The sequence below is a fragment of the Arachis hypogaea genome, chromosome 13 (assembly GCF_003086295.3).
Source record: "Arachis hypogaea cultivar Tifrunner chromosome 13, arahy.Tifrunner.gnm2.J5K5, whole genome shotgun sequence".
Classification (NCBI taxonomy): domain Eukaryota; kingdom Viridiplantae; phylum Streptophyta; class Magnoliopsida; order Fabales; family Fabaceae; genus Arachis; species Arachis hypogaea.
The window spans coordinates 62,867,228-62,875,438 of NC_092048.1; the positions used below are offsets into that span (position 1 = coordinate 62,867,228).

General features: G+C 38.5%; 1 non-coding gene across 1 annotated transcript; it reads left to right on the top strand.

Moving 5' to 3' along the window:
• The first annotated feature begins 3,495 nt into the window (after positions 1-3,495).
• Positions 3,496-3,603, top strand: LOC112739403 (small nucleolar RNA R71). Its single transcript, XR_003170340.1, has one exon. It is a non-coding gene; the product is annotated as a small nucleolar RNA R71 (small nucleolar RNA).
• Positions 3,604-8,211: the final 4,608 nt, after the last annotated feature.

Here is an 8,211-nt window from a genome sequence, read left to right on the forward strand (position 1 = left end):
TCTTGCCTTTTGGTTTTAAGAGCTTTTGGCTTTTTCTGCTTGCTTTTTCTTTTTCTTTCTATTTTTTTTCTTTTTTTTTCGCTTATTTTTTTTTCTGCAAGCTTCGTTCTTTGCTGCTTTTTCTTGCTTCAAGAATCATTTTTATGATTTTTCAGATTATCAAATAACATGTCTCCTTGTCATCATTCTTTAAAGAGCCAACATATTTAACATTCTTAAACAACAACTTCAAAAGACATATGCACTGTTCAAGCATTCATTCAGAAAACAAGAAGCATTGTTACCACATCAATATAATTAAACAAAGTTCAAGGATAAATTCGAAACTCATGTACTTCTTGTTCTTTTGAATTAAAACATTTTTCATTTAAGAGAGGTGATGGATTCATAGGACATTCATAACTTTAAGACATAGTTACTACTACTAATGATCATGTAATGAAGACACAAACATAGATAAGCACTTAACATAGAGAAAATGAAAAATAGAGAAAGTAAGAACAAGGAATGAGTCCACCTTAGTGATGGTGGCGTTTCCTTCTTGAGGAACCAATGATGTCCTTGAGCTCTTCTATGTCTCTTCCTTGTCTTTGTTGCTCCTCCCTCATTGCTTTTTGATCTTCTCTTATTTCATGAAGGATGATGGAGTGCTCTTGATGTTCCACCCTTAGTTGTCCCATGTTGGAACTTAATTCTCCTAGGGAGGTGTTGATTTGCTCCCAATAGTTTTGTGGAGGAAAATGCATATGAGGCATCTCCGGGATCTCATGGTGATGAGCTTCCTGCACCTCTTAATCTCCATGAATGGGCTCTCTTGCTTGCTCCATCTTTTTCTTAGTGATGGGCTTCTCTTCCTCAATGTGAATGTCTCCTTCTATGGAAGCTCTAGCTGAGTAACATAGATGGCAGATAAGATGAGGAAAAGCTAGCCTTGCCCCAGGAGAGGGCTTTTCGGCTATTTTGTAGAGTTCAAAGGAGATGACTTCATGAACCTCTACTTCTTCTCCAATCATGATGCTATGGATCATGATGGCCCGATCCACAGTAACTTCAGATCGGTTGCTAGTGGGGATGATGGAGCGTTGGATGAACTCCAACCATCCTCTAGCCACAAGCTTGAGGTCCAATTTTCTTAGTTGAACTGGCTTGCCTTTGGAGTCAATCTTCCATTGAGCTCCTTCCACACATATGTCCATGAGGACTTGGTCCAACCTTTGATTAAAGTTGACCCTTCTAGTGTAGGGGCGTTCATCTCCTTGCATCATAGGCAAGTTAAACGCTAACCTCACATTTTCCGGACTAAAATCCAAGTATTTCCCCGAACCATTGTAACATAGTTCTTTGGATCCGGGTTCTTACTTTGATCATGGTTCTTGGTGATCCATGCATTGGCATAGAACTCTTGAACCATTAGGATGCCGACTTGTTGGATGGGATTTGTTAGAACTTCCCAACCTCTTCTTTGAATTTCATGTCGGATCTCCGGATACTCATTTCTTTTGAGTTTGAAAGGGACCTCGGGGATCACCTTCTTCTTGGCCACAACATCATAGAAGTGGTCTTCATGAGCTTTAGAGATGAATCTTTCCATCTCCCAGGACTCGGAGGTGGAAGTTTTTGTCTTCCCTTTCCCTTTTCTAGAGGATTCTCTGGTCTTAGGTGCCATCAATGGTAATGGAAAAACAAAAAGCTTATGCTTTTACCACACCAAACTAAGAATATTGCTCGCCCTCGAGCAAGAGAAGAAAGAATAATATGAAGAAGAAGAAGAAAATATGGAGAAGAGGGGGAAGGTGTGTTTCGGCCAAGAAGGGAAGAGAGGGTTGTGTTGTGTGAAAATGAGGAAGAATGGAGGGCTATATATAGGGAAGGGAGGGAGGTTTAAGTTTCGGCCATATGGGTGGGTTTGGGTGAGAAATTGATTTGAATTTTGAAGGTAGGTGGAGTTTATTGGGTAGGTTTATGGGGAGGAGTGGGTGGATGTGAGTGGTGAAGGGTTAATAGGGAAGAGTGTTTATTGGGAATAGAGGATGATTGAGAAGAGAGAAGAGAGCGAGTGGAGGTAGGTGGGGATCCTGTGGGGTCCACAGATCCTGAGGTGTTCAAGGATTTACAACCTTGCACCAAATTAGGCATGTAAAATGCCCTTGCACACAACTCTGGGCGTTCAGCGCCAGGTTGGTGCCCATTTTGGGCGTTCAACGCCCATTTGTTGCCCATTTCTGGCGTTGAACGCCAGAACCATGCTTGTTCTGGGCGTTCAGCGCCAGCTCCTCTCCAGGGTGCAATTCTGGCATTCAGCACCCAGATGATGCCCATTTTGGGCATTCAGCGCCCAGATACTGCCCATTTTGGGCGTTCAGCGCCAGAACCATGCTCTGTTCTGGCGTTGAACGCCAGACAGGTGCTTCCTCCAGGGTGTGATTTTTCTTCCGCTGTTTTTGATTCTGTTTCTAAATTTTTCGTTTATTTTGTGACTCCACATGATCATGAACCTAAGAAAACATGAAAAACAAAAATTTGCTCTTTAGTAACATCCTCATTCTCTTCAAAAGAGGAATACTCATCAGAGCTCATGAATGGCATAAGGAGGTTCAATGGAATCTCTATGGTCTCTAGATGAGTCTCAGATTCCTTTGGTTCCTCAGAGGGAAGCTCCTTATTGATCACTGGATGTCCCAGGAGGTCTTCTTCCTTGGGATTCACGTCCTTCTCCTCTCTTGTGGGTTCGGCCATGGTAATTAATTCAATGGCCTTGCACTCTCCTTTTGGATTCTCTTCTGTATTGCTTGGGAGAGTACTAGGAGGGATTTCAGTGATCCTTTTACTCAGCTGGCCCACTTGTGCTTCCAAATTTCTAATGGAAGACCTTGTTTCATTCATGAAACTCACAGTGGCCTTAGATAGATCAGAGACTAAATTTGCTAAGCTAGATGGATTCTGCTCAGAATTCTCTGTCTGTTGCTGAGTGGATGATGGAAAAGGCTTGCTATTGCTAAACATGTTTCTTCCACCATTATTAAAGCCTTGTTGAGGCTTTTGATCCTTCCATGAGAAATTTGGATGATTTCTCCATGATGGATTATAGGTGTTCCCATAAGGTTCACCTAAGTAATTTACCGCTGCTATTGCAGGGTTTTCAGGATCATAAGCTTCTTCTTCAGAAGATGCCTCTTGAGTACTGTTGGATGCAGCTTGCATTCCATTCAGACTTTGAGAAATCATATTGACTTGCTGAGTCAATATTTTGTTCTGAGCCAATATGGCATTCAGAGTATCAATTTCAAGAACTCCCTTCTTTATAGGCGTCCCATTATTCACAGGATTCCTCTCAGAAGTGTACATGAACTGGTTATTAGCAACCATGTCAATGAGTTCTTGAGCTTCTGCAGGCGTTTTCTTTAGGTGAATGGATCCACCTGTAGAAGTATCCAATGACATCTTAGATAACTCAGACAGACCATCATAGAATATATCCAGGATGGTCCATTCTGAAAGCATGTCAGAAGGACACTTTTTGGTCAGCTGCTTGTATCTTTCCCAAGCTTCATAGAGGGATTCACCTTCTTTCTGTCTGAAGGTTTGAACATCCACTCTAAGCTTGATCAGCTTTTGAGGAGGAAAGAACTTGGCTAAGAAAGCCGTGACCAGCTTGTCCCAAGAGTTCAGGCTATCTCTGGGTTGAGAATCCAACCACACTCTAGCTCTGTCTCTTACAGCAAAAGGGAAAAGCTTGAGCCTGTAGACTTCAGGATCTACTCCATTAGTCTTAACAGTATCACATATCTGCAAGAATTCAGTTAAGAACTGAAAAGGATCTTCAGATGGAAGTCCATGAAACTTGCAGTTCTGCTGCATCAGAGAAACTAGCTGAGGTTTCAGCTCAAAGTTGTTTACTCCAATGGCAGGAATGGAGATGCTTCTTCCATGTAAATTGGAATTAGGTGCAGTAAAGTCACCAAGAATCCTCCTTGCATTATTATTATTTTTGGCTGCCATCTCCTCTTCCTGTTCGAAAATTTCTGAAAGGTTATCTCTGGATTGTTGTAATTTAGCTTCTCTTAGTTTCCTCTTCAGAGTCCTTTCAGGTTCTGGATCTGCTTCAACAAGAATATTCTTGTCCTTGCTCCTGCTCATATGACAAAGAAGAGGGCACAGAAAAAATAATAATAATAGTAATAATAATAATAATAGGAATCCTTTATACCACAGTATAGAAGTCCCTGTGTGAGTGGAAGAAAGGAAGGGGACAAAGAATGTAATGTAAGGAAAGAAACACAAGGGTGAGGAGAGCAGAGATGTGAGATGAAGAGGAGTGTTAGTAGATGAATAAATAAATAGAAGGAGATGAGAGAGAAAGGGAATTTTTGAAAATAATTTTTGAAAAAGAGTTAGTGATTTTCGAAAATAGTTTTTGAAAAAGGTTAGTAATTTTCGAAAATTAAAATAAAAAAAATTAAAATAATTAGTTAATTAAAAAGAATTTTTGAAAAAGATGGAAGATATTTTCGAAAATTAGAGAGAGAGAGAGAGTTAGTTAGGTAGTTTTGAAAAAGATAAGAAACAAACAAAAAGTTAGTTAGTTAGTTGAAACAAATTTGAAAATCAATTTTGAAAAGATAAGAAGATAAGAAGTTAGAAAAGATATTTTAAAATCAAATTTTGAAAAAGATAAGATAAGAAGATATTTTTGAAGAGATATGATTGAAATTAGTTTTGAAAAAGATTTGATTTTAAAAATCACAATTAATGACTTGATTCACAAGAAATCACAAGATATGATTCTAGAACTCAAAGTTTGAATCTTTCTTAACAAGTAAGTAACAAACTTGAAATTTTTGAATCAAAACATTAATTGAGGATGTTATTTTCGAAAATTATGATATAAAATTAAGAAAAAGATTTTTGAAAAATATTTTTGTAATTTTCGAAGATAACTAAGAAAAATGAAAAAGATTTGATTTTTTTGAAAAAGATTTTGAAAAAGAGAGGATTTTTAAATTGAAAATTTGATTTGACTCATAAAAACAACTAGATTTTTAAAATTTTTTGAAAAAGTCAAATCTAATTTTCGAAATTTTGAGAGAGAAAAAGGGAAAGATATTTTTTTGATTTTTGAATTTTTAATGATGAGGGAGAAAAAACATGAAAATGATGCAATGCATGAAAATTTTGGATCAAAACAATGAATGCATGCAAGAATGTTATGAATGTCAAGATGAACACCAAGAACACTTTGAATGTCAAGATGAACACCAAGAACATATTTTTGAAAAATTTTTAATGCAAAGAAAACATGCAAGACACCAAACATAGAAATCTTTAATGCTTAGGCACTAAGAATTCAAGAATGCATATGAAAAACAAGAAAAGACACAAAACATGAACACATCAAGATCAAACAAGAAGACTTACCAAGAACAACTTGAAGATCATGAAGAACACTATGAATGCATGAATTTTTCGAAAAATGCAAGATGAATATGCAATTGACACCAAACTTTAAATCTGACTCAAGACTCAAACAAGAAATACAAAATATTTTTTTTGATTTTTATGATTTTATGATTTTTTTGTATTTTCTTTTAATTTTTTTCGAAAATCATTTTGAAAAAGAAAAATAAGGATTCCAAAATTTTTAATATGAATTCCAGGAATCTTATGCTCTTTAGTTTAAAGCTCCAATCAAAGGGTCAGACATGGCTTAATAGCCAGCCAAGCTTTAGTAGAACTTTACATTCAGCAGCCAATTTGCTAAGAAAGATAAAGAAGCTCTTCTTTTGAGTCCAAAAGAATTGAGACATGGCTTTACAGCCAGCCAGGCTTCAACATGCTTCATGAAACACTAGAATTCATTCTTAAAAATTCTGAAGAAAAATATATTTTTGAAAACATTTTTTATTTTTTTCGAAAACAGATGAGAAAATTTTTGAAAGATTTTTGAAAAATTTTTAAAAAGAAAACAAAAAGAAAATTACCTAATCTTTGCAGCAAGATGAACCGTCAGTTGTCCAAACTCGAACAATCCCCGGCAACGGCGCCAAAAACTTGGTATGTGAAATTGTTACTCAGGTTGTGAATTACTGTTCGAAATTGATTCCCTGGCGATGGCACCAAAAACGGATGCACAGAACCATGGTCTAAACATATCTTCACAACTTCGCATAACTAACCAGCAAGTGCACTGGGTCGTCCAAGTAATAAACCTTACGTGAGTAAGGGTCGATCCCACGGAGATTGTTGGTATGAAGCAAGCTATGGTCACCTTGTAAATCTCAGTCATGCAGATATAAAATAGTTATGGAGTTTTCGAAATTAATACTAAAATAAGGATAGAAATACTTATGTAAATCATTGGTGAGAATTTCAGATAAGCGTATGGAGATGCATTCATTCCTCTGAACCTCTGCTTTCCTGCTGTCTTCATCCAATCCGTCTTACTCCTTTCTATGGCTGGCTTTGTGTAAGGATGTCACCGGTGCCAATGGCTACTTTCAATCCTCTCGGGAAAATAGTCCAAATGCTCTGTCACAGCACGGCTAATCGTCTGGAGGCATCACCCTTGTCGTTGGTTGCATCCTATTCCTCTCTGTGAAAATGGTCCGATGCGCTGTCACTGCATGGCTAATCATCTTGGAGGTTCTCGATCATACTGGAATAGAATTTACTATCCTTTTGCGTCTATCACTACGCCCAACACTCGCGAGTTTGGAGTTCGTCACAGTCATTCAATCCCAGAGTCCTACTCGGAATACCACGGACAAGGTTTAGACTTTCCAGACTCTCATGAATGCCGCCATCAATCTAGCTTATACCACGAAGATTCTGATTAAGAGATCTAAGAGATACTCATTCAATCTAATGTAGAACGGAAGTGGTTGTCAGGCACGCGTTCATAGGGAATGATGATGATTGTCACGTTCATCACATTCAGGTTGAAGTGCGAATGAATATCTTAGAAGCGAAATAAGATGAATTGAATAGAAAACAGTAGTACTTTGCATTAATCTTTGAGGAATAGCAGAGCTCCACACCTTAATCTATGGAGTGCAGAAACTCTACCGTTGAAAATACATAAGTAATGAAGGTCCAGGCATGGCCGAATGGCCAGCCCCTGGTGCACGAAATTGTGATCTCCAGGCTCGAACAAATCCTGGTAATGGCTCCAAAGCTTGGTGCTCTGATCTTAATTCATGATTGTCACAACTTCGATACAACTAACCAGCAAGTGCACTGGGTCGTCCAAGTAATACCTTACGTGAGTAAGGGTCGAATCCCACGGAGATTGTTGGTATGAAGCAAGCTATGGTCACCTTGTAAATCTCAGTCAGGCAGATATAAAGTGATAATGGTGTTTTCGAATATTATATAATAAAATAGGGATAGAGATACTTATGTAATTCATTGGTAGGAATTTCAGATAAGTGAATGGAGATGCTTTTCGTTCCTCTGAACCTCTGCTTTCCTGCTATCTTCATCCAATCAGTCTTACTCCTTTCCATGGCTGGCTTTATGTGATACATCACCACTGTCAATGGCTACTTTCGGTCATCTCTCGGGAAAATGATCCAATGCCCTGTCACGGCACGGCTAATCGTCTGGAGGCATCACCCTTGTCAATGGCTTCATCTTATCCTCTCAGTGAATAATATGCTCACGCACCCTGTCACGGCACGGCTATTCATCTGTCGGTTCTCGATCATGCTGGAATAGGATTTACTATCCTTTTACGTCTGTCACTAACGCCCTGCAATCGCGAGTTAGGAGCTCGTCACAGTAATTCAATCATTGAATCCTACTCGGAATACCACAGACAAGGTTTAGACCTTCCGGATTCTCTTGAATGCCGCCATCATTCTAGCTTACGCCACGAAGATTCTGGTTAGGAGATCTAAGAGATATTCATTCTAGCTTAATTCATGTAGAACGGAAGTGTTTGTCAGGCACGCGTTCATAAGGGAGAAGGATGATGAGCGTCACACATAATCATCACCTTCATCACGTTCTTGGGTGCGAATAGATATCTTAGAAGCAAAATAAGAAGAATTGAATAGAAAACAGTAGTACTATGCATTAATCTTTGAGGAACAGCAGAGCTCCACACCTTAATCTATGGAGTGTAGAAACTCTACCGTTGAAAATACATAAGTGAAGGTCCAGGCATGGCCGAGATGGCCAGCCACCTAAAACGTGATCAAAGGATCATAAGGT